The sequence below is a fragment of the Meleagris gallopavo genome, chromosome 14 (genome assembly GCF_000146605.3).
Source record: "Meleagris gallopavo isolate NT-WF06-2002-E0010 breed Aviagen turkey brand Nicholas breeding stock chromosome 14, Turkey_5.1, whole genome shotgun sequence".
NCBI lineage: Eukaryota > Metazoa > Chordata > Aves > Galliformes > Phasianidae > Meleagris > Meleagris gallopavo.
In genome coordinates, this window is record NC_015024.2 from 18,621,044 (window position 1) to 18,640,093 (window position 19,050).

Here is a 19,050-nt window from a genome sequence, read left to right on the forward strand (position 1 = left end):
TTTTAAATGATAAAACTTTTTTCAGCGTGCTGGAGAACATCTCTTGTGAGTGGGAGACATTCCAAGAGGACATAGCCTTATGCTATGCCTGCTCAGGCTTGTGGTGTAGGCTTGAACCATCACAATTTTGTTGACAGGAAACCTAATTTTGCAGTTGGCTTTCTGGTTGTGGTTCAGAACGCAGGGCAGACCTGCCCTGGGGGGGTGCTGCTGTGTCTTTGTGCTCACATCCTTGTCTTGGTAACTTACTCTTCAGGTGAAATAGCCTTGAATTTCCCCAGAGATGACAAAACATAGGAGGGCTTTGTATGGTATTGCTGGGGATCAAACTGTACAGCCACAGCAAGCTGATACGCAATGCTGAATCATTAACATTTGTACACTGAAACATTTGAAGCAGATCTCTGTGCTAGGAAGGAGAAATAGGCAGAAGATGTCATCATGGTGAGCTATATAAGAGCCAGTTCCAGGAACGGACACTGATGTATCCTGGTGTGGCAGGGAGGATCCGAAATGTGTCCTCACTCTGTAAGAACAAGCCCTGTTGCACTGCCTGCAGGAAGTGGCAGGTGTCCCACCCTGCAGCTGCCCTGCCATCCCGTTGCAAAAAGCTGATATAAACTGAGCCAGAATTCAGTCTTGAATGACAGGACTCACTGGGCAGGTGGGGAAGGGGCTGTTGGTGTGAGGCGAGGGGGCTTGGGCAGGACAGTGATGCTCTGTAGCAGCCATTGCATGTGCTGGGTCCTGCAGCCAGTGCTGACCTTGCTGGGCTGCAGGGGTTGAGGGGAAGGGGCTTTGGAGGGGTGTCAGAGCTGTTGTGTTCTGTTGGTGCTATGCAGTGAGGCTGTATTTGCATGAATTTGTCTGTTCGTTTGAATGCATATTTATGCAGTATTAAAGAAAATGGTTTGGGATTTAATACCATGGGAAGTGATAAATACCAGCGTTCATTATAATTTAAAATTTACTTTATTTGCAAATATTCACTGTTGCAAAATCTTACAAGAAATATGTTCTCTACGTCAAGGACAAACTCTAGCTGAATAATACTCTATCACTTCATAGACTTTGGCAGAATTAACTTAATGACTGGAGCTGCTAATGCAGTCAACTTGTAAGTCAACTTCTTCTTAAAGAATAAAGCATAAACCCACACGAACGCCCTGCATAAAGCAGCTTTGTGTGCAGGGTGATGCAGGCTGCGCCTGCCACAGCTCTGCGTCGTGCAGATAAAGATTGGGTGAGGTTCTGAGAGGGTTCAGCCTCTGTCAGCACGCTCCTGTCCTCTAGAGCCCAGAAAAGTGCCAGGAGGTCCTGCCTTGTGGAATGTGGAATCACAGAACCACAGCACGGTTGGGTTGGAAAGGACCTTAAAGCCCCCCAGCCCCACCTGCTGCCATGGAGCTCTGCCTCTGGTGGCCGTGGGCAATGCCCAGGGGCTGTGCAGCCCGTGCCAAAGCCTGAGATGTGCAGGCTGTTGGCAGCTGTTGTCACCTGCAGACAGCTGCCTCGTATCTCATAATCAGCGTGGTTTGGCACAGAAGGATTTAGTCCATAGGTACCAGCACGCTTCCTGTCTTTGGCCTGGAATCCACAGCAAGCTAATTATCCTAAATTCAGCGTTCCGTCCAGACTGGTTTCTGATTCAGCCAAGATCTTAGGAATGGCAAGGATGAGTAGAAAGCATTATCCATGCTCAGTGTTTAAATGTGCTCTGGTATATAACGACTTTACTTGATCCTTTGAGTTAATAATTCTTCACAAAGTGACTTTTATTATGAGTGCTTCAAGCGAGTTTGAATATGTCATTGTGGCAGGGGATGAGGATTTGAAACATGCTCTGCAGTCTGTGGGATTAATAAATTAGAGAATGCTCTAATTACGGAAAATCTAAAGGACAATTTCAGATTATTAATGAAACTACTGAATACTCGAATTTCAAAGATTAATTCATCTTTGATTTTTTAAAAGATTAATCTGTACCAGAAGGTTAATTGCTATCTGTAAGATATATATATATTGAAGTCGTTAGCGAAAAACCACTTGACTGCCTCCTAACAGATAAATGAAAGATCCAGTGTGCATTTATCCATCTTTTCCTCTCCCTGAATTCCTCTCCCCAACCTCCTTAGGAAGGTTGGTGGCCCTGCCTGTGGCAAAGGGATTGGAGATTGATGATCCTTGAGGTCCCTTCCAACCTGGGCCATTCTGTGATTCTGTGTAATCGCCTGTCTTCAGATCAGTGCCCTGGCAGCTTTGCTGTGCAGCAGTGTGTGTTAGCCAGGCACCCAGACCCAGCTCCTCCCTTCTGCTTCCCTCAGCTCTGTGCCCATTGCCCATTGCTGGGGCAGCTCCTGGCTTGGCTGGGGCTGTGCACAGAGCAGAGCTGCTGTATCCCATAGAGAGGGCTGCCAGCAGCCATGGTTGCTCTGCAAGCCAAGAGTTCATCCAGGTGTTGTTCTCAGCCACTTGGAAGGGATGGAAAAAGCAGATTCTGGAGCAGCATGTCGTTTTGCTTTGTGTTCCAAAGATGCAAAAGAAGAGATTAAAGCCCTCATATCGGAGGGCTGATGTGATTATCATGTATACTGAAGCTTTTCCCGACAACTTTTAGTTGTGGTGCTGTATCTCTTAAAAGGCCGTCACCACCTTGACAGAACAAAAATGTGGAATAAACTTTAATCCGCTCTCACGTAGGAAGCGCAGCATTTGCAACAGCCTCTTCATCTTCTTTTCCTTTTTATTCTTCATTTTTTGCTGAAGAGTTTTTTGAAATATTCATTTCTTTAACTCCTCTTTTTTCCCCGACCCTCGTTGCCATGCAGCAGCCTTTACATAAGGCTGGGACAGCTTGCACAGGGGCGGCCGGGCTGGCTCAGAAGGGGAAGAGCCATCCACAGCCATCCATTGCCTGGGCAGAGAGGGGACCCTGCTGGTCTGCACCCTCCTCCCAGTAATGAGGTTTTTTCCAGCAGTGACGTTGGCCGGCATTTCTTTCTTATCCTTGACTTTCTTTTTATCTTGTTTTTCCAGATTTCTGTTTCCTAGCAGAAAACATGCATGTGCACACGTGTATGTGGCTGTATGAGATGCGTTGCCCTCACGCCTGATAGATGTAATGCGTCGTTCCATCAGATGAATCATTTTTTGGAGTGCCATTAAAATCTGTGCATTAATGTATGGAAGTTGACATACCGTTCTCAGTGTCTCACACAGCATTTCTCTGGGCTCCTGTAGGTCAGGATAAAAATATGACCCTGAATCCATATTTTTTTTAGTAGAGCTTAACTTCTGTGCTGTCTTTGGGAATGCCGTTAGCGCAGATCATCACTGGAGAACATGAGAGAGTTAAATCATTGCTAGGAGGGAACTGTGCACACTGACAGTATTCTGAGGGAAGGGAAACTGCTCTGCCAGCATCTCCAGTAGAGCACTGATTCCTATTGCCACGTAGAAACTCAGGATTTCTTTTATCATGCATTTTGATACTTATAAAACATCTCTCCTTTTCTTACCCACTGAAGCACTGCTGCCTGCTTTTAGGATACGTACTGTAAGTAGAAATGCACTGCCACAAACACTGATGTGAAATGTGGGCTTTGGGCAAGCTGCTCTACTGGGGGTGTCCCACACCCAGGATGCGAGGATTGGAACCAGGCAGTCCTTCAGACCCCTTCCAGGCTCAACTACTCTGTGGTTCTATGCAATATGAAAACTGTTGCTTTCCTTCCTGCACTTCATGAAGTAGCAGTTGTTTTGTCATAATCAGACAGCTGGGAAATCTCTAAAGTTGTACCAAGTCGTGTTGTGTGCTGCAGTCTGTTGCAGGTTCTGTTCTACAGGCGTTGCTTATGTTCCATTCTGGTGCTGGGACAACAGCAGTGCCTTTACCAAGGTCTTCCTGATGCTGTTTTTAGAGATGCAAAAGCAATAATAGTAGTATTTGTAGAATATTCAGCACTCCCAAATGAAATCTTGTCAGGTTCGTGCAAAGCACAGAAATTTCCATTTGGTTTAGAAGTTGGTGAACGTGCCTTGGCTGCCAGTGTAACCATGAATGGAGACTTGCTCCATACCTTCATTCCAACAGAAATGCGGGAAATAATTCACAGAAGGATTCTTTTTAAACCGTAACCGATCCAGTAGAAGATGCACTGGAGCCTTGGATTGCAGTTGATCAAATATTGTCCTGACAGTGGGAAGGAATGAGCATCATCCAAAGCACAGCGCCAAGCTGCTGCCATGGCCGTGCTCTGCTGCCAGAGGCGACCTCAGTGAGAGCAGCAGGCAGCCGTGTCCTTCGGACACTGCTTGGCTTCTGGCTTCCCACTGGCGTTGGTTAGAGCCCGAGCAGGTGTCTGTATTCACGGGGAGAATCCCTCTGGATGTGGCGGAGCTGGGATAGGGTGACGAGGTCTGAGCTGTCCTTTTGGAACATCTGGGTCTCATGGCAGATGCAGGCACCGAACAGAAGCGTGAGATTAAAGAATTAGAATTTTACAAAGAATCCATGCGTTGGTATAAATGTGATAGGCGTCTTCTCCTATCTTTTGTCGTCGTTTGAAGGTAAACGCATGGTATAAATGCATGAAGTCCTTAGGATTTTGCTCAGGGTGGGAATTAGGAGCACGTGGTTTAGGTGCCCAGAAATCCTGCAGCCCAAATAGTGGTGTAACTCTGTGCTGAAAGTAGTGGGGGTCTGAGTAATTCTTCCTTCTCAAATAGACTCATGTGAAATCAATACAGTGGAGTTCGGGGAGAAGCAAGAAGATAAAGATGTGACACTATGACTACCTCAGGGTCTGCTTATGTGAAGTTTGAGACCCATTCCGTGCTCATACATGCAGAAACTTTTCTGCTGTCCTCCTGAGTGATCTCACACGGCTGCTTTCCAGGCTGAAAAGAATTCAAGTGTTATTGGAAAGCTGCAACAGTCTGTTGTCACAGTTGTGGCATAAGTCACTTTAATGATAATATCTGCCTTTTTATGGCATTTATTGAATGTTCTGAGATTGCTTTTCAAGGAGCAGAATAAAATTGAAATAGCAAAGTCTTGTTACTAAAGAAATAACTGCCAGCATCCCTTAAAAATGTTACCCTAAATTTAAAAAAACATTGCTTTCATGGTTATGTGAAATGTATCTTGTGGATCAGTTGAAAATAAATGATCGGTTAAGTCTTTGTTATTCCAAAGCAGAGCAATGTGCTGTTGAGCCTTTATTTTTACCAGTCAAGTTAGACAGCCCCAGGGGATGCTCCTGTGCCTTGCAGCGTGCGTGTCCCACGGTACCCAAGTGAAGGATTTGGTTTGATGTGGATTCAGTAAGCTGTTCACCCCCATCCAGCTGCTTTTTTTCATTTGTCTGTTGAAAGGTTTCCTACATCTCATGGGTAAAGCGTTCCTCTTGGTAAAGGTAGCAGTACAGAGCAGGAACAGAGGAGCGAGAGCCTTCGTGTTCATTCTGCAGCCATCTTCTGCTGGGAAGAAGAGAAGTCTGGGAGGGGTGGGGGGGGAACAGTGATGGAAACATTAGGGGAAGGGAGAATAAATCTTAATGCATATCCAGAAGCTTGGGGGGAAAGTCCTGCTGAAGTTCAAAAGCTGATGTTGTTTTGGGAAGGACTGGTAGTAGGGGCAGAGGGGAGTTGGATTTATTGAGCAATAAGAGGAAGGGAGAAGTCTGCAGACAGCAAGGCAGGTGTGACTGTTATGGAAGGAGAGATGAAGAGCTGTGAAATGAAAATTGATAGAAGTAGCTGGGGTTGGAAAGATTGAATCACAGCAGGGAAAAAGTCCATGAATAAGGAAGCCTTGCCATAGAGGGTGGGCTAGAAAAAGGTATTTATTTCACCGAGAAATTAATGATTTCAGCAGCAGAGCTGAGTTTGGTTCTGAGGTAGAATTTCTGTCCGAAGCTCACGTTTTCTGCCAGAGGACAGTGCTGCCAGGCTGCTGCCTGAAGCCTCCAAGCGCTTTGTCCCTCCCACACCTCCTGCCCACCCCCCAGCCCCCCAGGGTGACCCCGGCCCTGCTTCAGTGTGAAGTGTCTTGTCTGCTTTCCTGGAGGAATAACGTGCATTTCACAAACACCTCCTGCTGAGGCGTCCCCTGCTCTCATTTGACTTTCCCCACAGAAAATAGAAATGTTATGATTACGCTGAGCCCATCCCATGGGATGCGTCCATTTTACAAAGTGGGATAAATTTGTTGGAACGTCATTTTGGACCATCTCAAGGTGCAGTTCTGCATCTGAGGGATGAGATAAAATCAAACACAGCAAGTTACTGCTGTTTCTGTCATGGAAATTCAGCATCTCAAGAGGAAATACAAACTATCACCTCATCTTGCACCTTCCACACTTGCCAGTCCCTTTCACTTCTTGCTAATGCAAGGAACAGCTTTCATAGCCATGGGGGAGCAGCAGCACATAAATAGTGCTGAGCTGCATCTTCCATCATGCGCCCTCCCCGTTCCTTCCCCTTGGACAGCAGAGGCTGACAGGCACCCCGAGCCCTTTGTCCTCTGGGGGATGGCTCTGTGCATCGCTGTGATCCCCATTGCCTGGAATATTGCCTGGCCCAGCCCTGGAGCCAAGCAAACCTTCCTTCTGCCATCCCCTGGTGCAGAAAAAAAAAAAAAATCAAGCAGAAGAAAAAAAAAAAAAACCTTAGCAAAATTGTAGCAGGTAATTTGTCAATTGCGATCAATTAAGTTCATCCTTTTTTTTTTACATGTTTGCAGGAAAGTTGTTTAGTAACATGGTGTTTCGAGTACCTGGGCTACTTGCTGCTCACATCATTCACAGCAACAAAAGATTTTTTATGTATTTCATTGGTGATGAAACAGTAAACTTTGAGTAATGCAGAGGCAGCTCAAACGTGTGGATGTTGCTTGAAGTTTGAATCAGATTTTATGCTAACACTGGGTATTATTCCACATACGTGAGCTATTTCCGTACCAACGGAAGATGGGAATGCTCTGCTATGTTGCTGTTTCTCTGGAGGAGCCACAGGTACGACACAGATCAACTCTGTAACCAGGATTTGACTGGGAAGTAAGGCATTCTGCACTGTCTCTGCAGCCTGCTCAGCAGGAATCCCTTGCAAGACAAGCTGTTGAACTCCTGGGGGCTCCAATCCCTCCAGAGGGAGTGAGGCTGGGCTGACGTGGGGTTTGGCTGAGCTGATGGAGCAGCTCAGCTGCCGTGCTGCCCCTCGGAGCCATCTGTGGCCGTTACCCCTGGGATTCTGTTCTCAGGCTGTGGGGATGGACCACGTCAGAGCTGCTCTATGCAGTCCATCAGGTGTGGGTGTTCTGCTGCCTGCCAGCATGTCCCTGCCAGCAGCCCGGTGCTTTCAGGTGGCTGCCCGGCAATGGAAGATTTTATCTGGATGGACAAGTCTGCAGGTGGCTATCTCAGCCTGCTTTAGTTTAATAGAAGTTATAATTTAATTCCCTGAATGCATTTAGTGTCTCCCCATAATTTCACTAATCCATATGTCTAATCAATCCTCTAATTGACTCCCAATTTATCTTTTATCTGTACTTTGTCCTCCTGTAGCCTGATGTTTCTCCTCAGATGTCCCTTCTCCCTCTGCAATGTCTCGGTGCTGCTCTGCAGAACAGGGCTGAGGCTGAGCCATGCTATTCTGCAGTGGCTTAAATTCTAGCTCCACTGTAAAACAGTGTCTCCTCTACCTAAACCAGTGCACCAGTGGCACAACTACACTGGTAAAAAGGGCATTTTAAAGACGACATGATCTTAAGACTTGGCATTAGCTGGAGTTATGGTTATTTCTAATGCTTGGGTTCCCTCCAGGCGTGTGCTGAGCTGTGCTGGTTGGGACTTCATAGGGCAGACCTGCAGGTGGACAACTGCCCTGGCAGGCAGGGTGTTTGTAGTGTGGGAATCCCAAAGAGAGCAGCTCTTCTGCTTCAAAAATGAAGGGTTTTGCTGATACGACTGTGCGTTAAGAAGAGTGCAGGATGAGGATGTGGAACAGCAGGAGGCTTATTTGAAAGCTTTTTGCTGACTTTTCATTGCTGTTTATATTTTTCTTTTAAAGCCATTTTTATATCCAGGCGAAAGAAAGTCTAGACAGATTGTCTAAAAGCTTTTATTAGCTAATTAAGGTTATATGGCTGGTGTATCATTGCTGGATAATGTGTGGACTCTGGGTAAGAAGGGCTTTTGCTCTGTGGCATGTGCCTTTTGCCGAGCGTGCTTTTATTATTCCCTGTGATTGCTCTTTTCATGTTTCAACGTCAAAAACAAGTCCCACTTGAATTCCTATGTTTGGACATCTGAATCTATACGAAGGGACTGGAGGGCCTTGATTTTCTCCAAAACACTGAGCATTCGTGGCTTCCATTAAAATTGATTGGAGATGCAATTGCTCCGTGCACACAGAAATCAATCCGGCCTTCAGCGGTTGTCTCCACGCTGCGGCCTCAGCATTCATGTGTGGTGGGAGATTGACAGCCCTGAGAGCTGAGCTCTGGAGCTGAATGCAGCAGCCCAGTGACGTGTCTTATCAGAGACTAAATCCCAGAAGGAGTCATGCTCCCGGAGAGTAACACCATTCACTTTGATAAATAACTCATCCCTCTGCTGAGCCTGCTGGTTTACTGCTGGAGAGTGTTTATTTGGAGCTTGGGATGAGGTGTGCTTTCTTTGGATGTTGGTTTATTAAAATTGGTCTTATTTAGCCAGCTCAAACTGGGTGATAACGATGCCTTGTTCCCCTGGAGCCAGGATGAATTTCAACTTGGATATTCCTACTTCCTACTGAGTTCCCATTCCCCCTCAGTGATTGCCTGAACCCGTCCATTTCTTGTGTTCCTGTGAATGTTCCTAACAGCCAGCACTCATCTCAAACCTCCGATTGCTGTAATCGAGTAGCTTTTATTTATTAACATCAGGAGGGAAGACAGAGAAGCAGCATCACAAAGTCGCAGCCAAAGAACGTAATACACAAAGCTGTTCCTTGAAATAAACATCTTTGAAAAAATCTCTACAGAAGCTCCAGTCTGCACAGCCCCTGTTGAGGTTCTTCACACTCAGATACCCTATAATGCCAGCGCTCTGTAAGATGCAGTAAAAAAGCAATTAGCACTTTGGAGTGCTTTGCAAAATTTTATTAGTCTTCTGCCTCTTGAGGCTCTGGCAAAAAATTGCTGTTTTACTCGAGATGTCTTTGATGCAATTTTTTCAGTCTTTTCCAAAAACAAATACAGGAGATGAGGCTGTAGTACAGTCAACCCAGCAACTTGTAATTCTACTTCCCAACAACTTCAAAAATTAAATTCACTTAAATTAAAGTCACTTCTTTGCAAAGACATTCCGTATTCCTTCTCTGTCTCTCTTTTCTTCTGCTCATCACATTTGTGCTCCCTGTGTGACTCCAGATTAAGGGCTGCAGGAACTCCAGTGTCCAAGAAAGCCGTTCTTTGAGCTTGAGAACCAATACTTCTGTTCCATCAGCGCCATTTCCTCCCTTTTTGCTGGAAAATAGGGAACAAATCTCCAGAGCTAAAAACAAAAATAAAAGGGCCAACAATGCAGTTCCTTGCAGTGGGAGATGCTGCCCAACTGCTGCAGCCTGGGACTATGCCCAGACCCCTCTCTGGCACTGTTCTGCTTCAGAGATTGCTGCTGAAGGACACGGACATTGATGAGTGAGACAAGTGCGGTGAAGGAATGACTGCTTTCCAGAGTAACCATCTTCCTGGTTTGGGATGGAATATGTTCTATTATTGGGGGCCATCACTGGGGTCGGGGCTTCTCAGAGAGCTCCCCCTCATCATTACACCCCACAGCTGCGGGGGGATGCACCCACATTGGGCACAGACAGCTCTGAAGGTTCAGACCCGCACTGCAGGCAAACAAGGCAGGATGAGATCGCGCTCGGTTTTGCTGTTTGATTTTCCTGTGAGATTTCAATGACCTCCCTAGCACAAAAAAGAAAACATGTTCTTTTCGTCGTTGCTCCAATTCTAGTAGGTTTCAAAGCAAAACCTATGTGGTTCTTGTCAGTTTTAGAAGGCCTTTCTTAAAGCAGAATACTACTGATTAAGCTTTAGTGACATATTTTTCTTAAGAGAAGCTAGGAATCATAAACATTAAAGATGGGGAAGATGTAATTTGGGTGTCATTAGTACTTAAGCTGCTTTTCTCTTTCATAGATGAATGCGCACAGGTGTATTAGCAGCTGGGTTTGAATGTAGGATTTTTCTTGCCCTGTCCTATTGCAAAAGTGGTTTAAAATGTTTGGTATTGAAAGCTTATTTTGCAGCTACGTCCTTCGCTCATCCGAGTAACTGTGTCATGGATTGGTCTCCATCAAAGAGGAGCTCTATCCTCTCTTTTTCAACCAGCCAGTCTCTATGGAATGTTGCTTGGGATGGCAAATCCATCCAGAACTGCTCCCCAGCCCAGGGCTGGCAGTGCTGGCAGCAGTGTGCAGCATGAGGGCTGTGGGGCTGCTCTGGGCTCCTGCACAAAGCTTCTGTGAGGGATTTGCCTCCAATTTTGGCTTTCAGTTTTAAGGAACAAGCCTACAGTTACGTAGATTTACAGCTTTCCTTCCTCCTGCTCCAGAAGCAGACTTAGACATAAATTAATTATGCTATCCCTTATCTCTAAGAGCATCTCTGCAGCATAGTAACATCTGCATGGGCACCCATGAGCATGCTGCTGTGTGGGGCCGGAGGGACGTCTGTCAGTCTTGTCTGTAAAATCAGAGTGATGTGGAATAGGTGGAGCCTGTAGACTTGTGCCTATGTCTGTTCAGAGCTGAAGAAAAATGGTGTCCAGTTTCTTTTTCGAGTTTAACTGGTGCACCTCATCTCTTTGCCACGGTACAGAATTTGTTGTGTGCTGAATTTCAGAGAAGAGCATTACTAGGGAATTAATCTAGCAAAACTCACTGACAGCACAAAATATGCAAATAACAGTGATAGGGGAAACCAGAAATCTGGAGACAAGATCAGAAAAGTGCAAAATCCCAAATATTCCGTGCAATAGTATATGACAATGACATGATCAGACAGGGAGTCACATTATTTTAACTAAGAGCCGTACTTAGAACAGCCTGGGAGAATGTCATCTGGGGAGAGAAATTGGCCTAAGTGAGAAAACTAGCCCCTCAACTTCTGATTTTCCTGATCCAATGTACGGACCGGGGAGATGCTTTTCAAACAAAGATCAGTGCTGTAGTGCTGTCGTTACATCAGTGTGACTTACTGTAAAGTGCTGGGCACTGTGGCTGGAGCTGGAAAGGTTGCGAGGCTACATTAATTAGAGGAAAATCACAAAGTGTTTGGCAATAAGGGTCGTAGATGTGGTCACTGGCATACTAGCACATAAGGAATTCTGCACTTGCCAGAGCATATATCATACTTGAGAAAGGCCACTTTTAGTTCCATTAATGACCTTCAAAGTTTAATAAAGATAACTTTATCTGTAGAGGATAGTGCAGGTCTGTGAAATAATACATTTCCATTTTCAAGTTGCAGCAGCTGATACCAAGTCAAGAAAGGTAATATCTTATTATACAGTGTCTCAGAGTTTCGTATCTCAGGTTTTCATCTCTCTTACATACATGTAAATTTTTAGCTTTGCTTTTTCTTTAAGAGGAAAACTAACTAGGTTGCCAAATGGAGCATCTTCCATGGAAAGAGGCTGGGTGCCATGCTGCCTGGTTGCAGCTGGAACCCCAGTGCATCTGCAGGAAGCATAGGAAATGTGAAAGGAAGAGCAAAGTGCAGATTTTCTGTGCTGTGGTTGCAGCTGCATTCACGATGTGCCTTCGTACAACACAGGCTCTGTGAGGCATTGGCGTGGGCTGCCCAGGGCGAGGTGGGGTCACCATCCCTGGAGGTGTTCAGAACAGAGAGGTGGCACTGCGATGAGGGCAGTGGGCACGGTGGGATGGTTGGGGCTGGGCGTGGGGATTCTGGAGGTCTTTTCCAACCTTAATGGTTCTGTGGCTCGGTGGATACACAAACATATAGGTGACCTCATTCGTGGCCTTGTGTATCTCTTCCTCTGTGATGTGAGCGGGTGCTGGTGTCACTGCCTTAGAGATGGAGGAAGAACAGAGGCACTGTGTGGGTTTCTCAGGATGTCACTAGGGGAACTGGCAGATAAAGAGCATGAATATATATGTAATTGTTTTTTTTCCTAAACTAAGCATGACTTGGGAAAACTTAAAGCTTCTATGTTTAAGTTAAGGAATATCTTACTGATGACATTTTCCTGTAAAAAAAAAAAAGAGACAAAATGCAGAAATTCAGCCGGGGTTCTCTTCTAGTTGCTCTGGGGGCATTTCTCTCTTGTTCAGGGTGAAGCTCCAGCTCTTGGAGCCATTTGGGAGGCTTCTAATCCTATTACAGAGAACGGCGAAAGTTTTCCCTGCAAGTCTTTACACATCCTTATCAAGTTTAAATGTCTCATTGCTTTGGCAGCTGATGTTTTTCTTGAAAAATTAACTCTTCTGTAAAAATGACATACTTTCAGTGAGATAAGCCATTTGATTCTGTCAGTTTGTTTCTAAGCTTCCTGTCCTAAATCAAATACCTCTAAGGGCAAATAGTTCAGTCATCAGATACGATATGTACATTTCTCATTTCCATATTATTTAAATAAGACGTGATTATACTTCTCTTCTTTGTGTAGATACATTCTTTTTACCAGTTAAATCATTTTTTGTGTAAACATTCAAGGAGGCACGTATTCTACAAAGATAAAACAAGAAAATAGATGGGCAACAAAATGGTCAAATGTGGAAATGTATTAATGGGGAGGGGGATAAGAATGAAATCTGACCTGTGATTTTTGCTCCTAAATCTGGAATTTCTCTAGAGTTCCTATAGGTAGTCACTCTCTTCTTATAACTAATTCTCCCATCACCATTGATCCAAACCTTCTGTATCCGTGACAAAGCCCCGTCACTGCAAGAAGGTTAACAGCACTGGGAATAGCGTGCTGGTGGTAAGAAGGTAGAAGTTGATTGCTCTTGGTAAATAATGGGTTTTAACTTGGCATGTGAGCATGGTGTCAGTCCCAAGGCTGAGGCAGGGGAAGTTGAACACTCAAGCAGCAGCCATCCGTCCTGCAGCTCCTGCTGCCCTCGCTGGTGGCGACTGCATATCTGTGAGTGTCACGGTGTGCTGTTCAGAAAAGGTTTCTTAAGCTTAGGAGGGGGAAATCAGTGTGAACGGTGGTATTTCTGCCCTGGTGTTGTGCACACAGACAGGAGCCCTGTGCTGCGGGGTGGAACAGCGTGTTGGGAAGGATGGAGGCAAGTGTTCGCCCACCAGATAGCCCCCAGGCTGCTTGCAGCAGAGCAGTCCTCTGTGCAGCAGCACAAGTTTGGGGAGAGGGAGCAGTGCAGTTAGACTGATTATAGAGGGCAGCCCAGTGTTTCTGATAAAATAATTAATTTAACTTCTGTCCATTTTCTGCATTCTTTATTCCCTAATGCAGCCATCCCGCTTTGCTTTCAAGCTAGTGGTGCAGCTGAGAAGCCTGATTAAATGGCAAGGAAGACTTCTAAATGAAAGGATCCATATCTAGCTACACTCATTATCAGTTCCAAGAAATTAAATCTACCATAAATGATTTACTCTGAAGCAAATCAAATAGACATTGGAAAGACGAAGGGCAGAGTGACCGTAAGATTGCATCTTGGTGGGAGGAAGCAGTGATTTTAAAAAAAAAAAAAAGATAAAACCCAGACCTGGTTTCCACTCCCACAGATAGCATCCTTGCCCGAGTCTGGGCAGTTACCCTTGTGCTTGCCTTGAATATCCTGTAAGCTGTGCAGTGGTGGAGGATGCAATATTCATCTCAAGGAATCGGAAATCTTTTACGGCTGGCTGTTCCATAAGGCACTCTAACACTCAGGTTTTGTCTGTACAGATTGCTGTTCCCCTCTGCAGATTTATGTATTCATTATTCTTTCAAGGATGTGAATATAAAAACCTCTAGAAATTCACCTTTGCTCTCACTGAAGACAGACATAAACAAGAAGCTCAGAGCGGCAGCATTCTTCCACAAGCTGTGGTTAAAAATAACAGAGACAGTCTGTGTGTGACATGCAGTGACTTCTCGTCTTCTGCTTTCCCTGTTCCCTCAAAATGTGTGTGTATACATTGCTGTGTATCTCTCTTTTTCACTCTACCTATACTTACATAGTGCACTTGGATGCTCCTCCTCCGTGTTCCTTAAATCTCTCCTGTTCACAGTCGGTTGCCCGGGCTTTGTGCCTTGCATGTGGAGGTGGGTACGAGGAGGGTTTGGTCCCTTTGTCAGGGATGCAGAGTTGTCACCAATCTGGAGGACATGCGGAGCCTTTAGGAGAGAGCTGCAGTGTTAGGATGTGCAGGAGCACTCAGAACATATTGCACACAACATATTACACTGCCCTTGTGCGTGTGCAGACCCCCGGTTGGTTCAGCCTGCTGCTGGGCAGGCTTCTTAGAGTACATGATGCCCTTATTCTTAAAATAATGATTAAAACCATTTTAAAAAGGCAATTTCCCCAGCCTCTGCTTCATTGTTTTTAAAATTCCGTGCTGCGTGTTGTCCAGAGCATCCTTGGGCTTGTTCCAATCCAGCAACGATAGCGTTTGGTTCGGTATGCGGTGCTGGGGAAAGCTGGATGTCGAATCTGTAGCTCTGGTGCAGATGAAATTCAGAGCTTTGGCCAAGTTTTTCAGTGGAATATTCCAAAGCCAGCCAAGGTCAAAAGAGGTCAGTGAAATTTTTCACCACGCTATTTCAGCTTCCCCAAGGGCAAAGTCAGAGTGATGCAGGTTTACTTCGCATTTAGGCTTCCAAATATTCTCAGTTAACAGCCTTGAGGTCCTCCTGGAAGCTGTGGTGGAGCAGTAAAGCTGTGTACTGGGACCTGGGCACCAGATGCAGTCACCTACAGCGGCCCATGCAAAATCACAGCTTTCTAATCTGCGCTGATCCTCCTCCTGCCTTCCTCTCAGAGCTTCCCATATGTCTGTTTATCTTGCATTTTATTTTAAGTTTTAGTTGGCCTTGATTCAGACATTTATAAGAAGTACATAATTTTTACTTTAAACTCATTTTTCAAGCAAAAATGATACGAATATGGAACTTTGTCATACCTCAGTGCATGCTGATGAAGTTTTGATTTGCTCTGGCTGATCTTGAGTGTTAAATTAGCCTGAAGGGAAGACCCAAGGCAGGAAAATTCAGTGCTTTTAACAGGAAAGAAAATACGAGATTCGTTCTGAAAACTTTCTTTATTCTTCGACCCATCCCACGAGGTGAAGTCATGCAGTCTCCAATGCACAGATTGCCGTGATGTGTTTGTTCTGAAATAAAAGCAGCCAGATTGCCCGGACTGTCCAACGCAGGAATTCACATTCATTCCATTTTAATTCCCATTTTCAGGTGTTACTTCATATACAAGTGACGAAGGTTCTCATTGTTTGCTTGGTTAGGTGGGTTTTTAAAGTTCCATTTCTCAACTCCAAGAAAAAAAATAACCCAAGAAGATGTTTTCTTGTAAAAAGAGCTTTCTGACTGCCTAGATAGGCTGCTTTGTGAGAAGGCTGTCAAGAGCAGATCTCGGTTCTCTCCTTGCATGGGTGAGCCCCCAGACAAGCTTCTTCCCACATCCTTGATTTTCTAGTGGCTTTCTTTCATGTACTTTATGAAGAGGCTGATTTACTGCTGGGGGAAAGAGTGAAGGATGGGGCTTCGTTGTGCTCTTTATTAAATCAGAGCTGTGATTCCATCTCATGCTGTGTTCTGTGCATGTGCATGGTTGGTGATGCAGACAACTTCCAATAACGATTTGATTGGGGAAAAAGAAGTCATGAAAACGGAGGGTTCTAAAACTTCAGCATCGAGCAGGTCTGAAAATTTGTAAATGCTTCCTAGAGTCAAATGGGCAATAAAAATAACAGTGCAGGGAGATGTAGGGATTGGTCCTGAGAGACACTGAACTCATTAACCTAAACTCATAAAGTATTTAAGCACCAAATAGTGCTATTAACTCTGATGGACCTGCTAACCGGGTTAACATTTCTGCCCTCCTGGGCCTTATCGTTAACACTGCTCTCCATAAAGCAATGCCTGTACCTGAGGATGAATCAATCAGTGCTCTGCTCTCCGTGAATATTTGGTGTGTTAGGGATGTAGCAGTCAGAATTTTGTACCAGCAGTTACAGTGCAAAGTACAATGCAGCTCTTACTTGGAACAAAGAATGTTCCTTCACTTGTAGACTTTCTTATTGTATACATATATTTATATACATACAGCTTTGTAGCTTTGTATAATCTTTCTCTGACTGGTGTTAATTGAATTAGTTATGCTGACAGAGTACTGAAAAGATTTGCCCGTGGGAATTTCTCTTCAGTTTTGAGTCAACATTTGATTCACGGGATTTTGTTTTCATTACTGACTTCTTTATTAAAGTAAACAAGATTACTGACAGCGAATACCCTGTAAGCCTGACAAGGAAGGACAGAACGTGCCAAAGTGAGGAGGCTGAGATGAACAGAGATGGATTAAAGTTTCTGCATTCTAATAGGTACAAACATTACTTTGGCAAATGTGTCCTTTCTGGCTTGTTTGTTTCCCAGTGGGTTCATCCCTTGGCTCTGCCATTCCCCAGCAGCGGTCAGCTCCAGCTCTGCCATGGGCTGGGGCTCTTTGCCTGCACCGCAGTGAGGGTCAGAGCCTTCATAGACTGTAACAAAACCGAATATAAGCCTAGCATTGATTCTGTAAGCTCTATGGTAATTTAGTTTTCAAGACTCGTTTTCCTGTTGCATCGTACTTCTCTAGTTTTTAGTGGCATGGCCAGTTTTTAGTGTGGTTTTGTTTTTTTTGGTTATTTTGAGTAAAACCTCCTTAATGTCTATCGACACACATGGTTTTGAACTTACGAAATGTTGTCCATTGAATCACGAGCTGAATATCAATAAGTTGGATAGAGCGCTGGAAGCCAGGACTCAGCTCCAGGCTTGTCACTCAGACCTCGTGTTTGCTAGCCCATGGCTCTACTTACAGAGCCATTCTAATCTTTCTTCTGCCTTAACGCCCAGGGAGCAAAAGGGATCTGCTCAGCCAGAGCTCAGGGATGGGGCTGACCTCCCTGTGGTGCGTGCTGTAGTGATGGGGATCTGCAGGAATAGTGGTGCAAAGTGCAGCTGTGAAAATAACTGCTGTGCAGATAGCATGCTCTGAGTGTTACCAGCTGAACTGTTCGTGTGCCTTTTGTACAGGATGGTTTTTGTAATCATATATGTATCAACTAAATTAACTGGAGTTACTTTATTACTGAAGTTGGTTGGAGTGTGGATGTGAAAGCAATTGCTCTGTGCTGCTTTGGAAACAGCGGGCAGGTGAGGCTGCCATTAAATTTTAGGCAAAGCAGGAGTGAGGCAGCAAGAAGAGAGAACAACAGGTCTGTCATTTTGAAGGATTAATTTGTGGCAGTTAGAAAGTAACTCAGTAATAGAAAAAAGCTTGGAATCATTTTGATGCTTGTCTCTTCCTATCTCACTGTGTTTGCTTCTTGCTATAAACTGATCAACGTGGACAGGGGCTGAAGGAGAGCTTCTGTCTGTTCCTTCCCTTAGGTCAGAGATGGCTGTCCCTCGATTGAAGCTCTCTATTGTCACATTAGTGTAGAAGAGGAAGATTTATGCCTCAGTACAAAATAATAAACCTATTTAATTGTTGCGTACTTCTGAAAAAAAATTAAAAATTGGATCCTGAATTTGGTTTACAAATTGGATAAACTTGGAACATCTGTTCGAATTCGATGTTTCTAGCTACTGAGCAGCATGATAACCCAGCAGACCATGTACACTTACCTCGATGTTCCACAGAAATAGTGAAAAGCTGTGGTGCTTTCTGTACCAGGCATATTATTATGTAGGTCAACTAGGATCTGGATCTGTTATCACAAGTGACATTGCTGGAGAAAAATCAATGGAAAATAAAGGAGCCTTGAATAAGAATATCATAGGTACTGACGCTGTGTTTAATCCAGAAACAATTCCCTCAGCACCAGCACTGTACTTTCCTTACCTCACCTACTAAATAACGGCAGTAAAAATACCAACTGCTGTTCACCTGAAACAAATAGATGCTTTAAAGTAGTATAAAAATAGGTAACTGCTATAATGCCAGTAACTTGCAGGAAATTCGCAGTGATTTCTCTTAGATTATCTCTCATTTTGCCTGAGCAGTTGGGCCTTTGGCAAACAATCTGCCTTTTCTGAAACCAATTGAGAAATGGGGATGTGGCCGAGAGGTCCTGGTACCCCATCTCCTCTGATGGGGGTGGATATGCAGTCATAGGGGCTGGGGGGGACAACGGAGGGGGCCTTGGGTTTCATCTGGGAAAGATGCGGTAGCTGCTCTGCCATATAAGATATGCTAACATCTGAGAAAATGGGTGACTTAAAGATAAAATAACTAAGAACATGATTGAAACATTAAAGAAATTGTTCAAAATTGTTCAATTTTTCAGCATATCTTCTTGTGAGTCTGGTGAGTGCTTGAATGCTCTGCTGCCACTGTGCTTGGTCTGCATAATCTGTTCCTGAAACAGGAAAAAATGGGCTGCATTGTCCTACAGGAGTCCTTTGTATGGATTTGGGCATTTGTGGAATCTCAGGTCCTGGTGACTGCATAAATCAGATATTTGGGGTGGATGTAGAGACGGGATTAATGCTGCTCCCAGAACTGGTAGGAGTTCCGAAGCATTTAACACAGAGTAAGTTTTAACCATACTGGAAAACAAAACACTTTTAATTCATTTCTGTCTGTTAGCAGGAGGGCTATCGTTTCACTTTGGCTCACGTTCCGGTTGACGGGCAGAAGCCCAAAGGCAATTCTGTGGGATATGGAAGGTATGGTCAGTGCCATTGATTTCTTTAACCCTTCCACCTTTGAAGAACCCAAATTAAATGTGACTCAACACTAATAATTCACCAAGCTACCTTGGAGCCAGGAAGCTACAGCAGTCGGGATTTTTTTTTTTTT

At 44.6% G+C, this 19,050-nt stretch overlaps 1 protein-coding gene across 3 annotated transcripts in view; it reads left to right on the plus strand.

Moving 5' to 3' along the window:
• GRM7 (glutamate metabotropic receptor 7) overlaps positions 1-19,050 on the plus strand; it is a 219,705-nt gene that overhangs the window by 75,669 nt on the left and 124,986 nt on the right. The window lies entirely within an intron of this gene.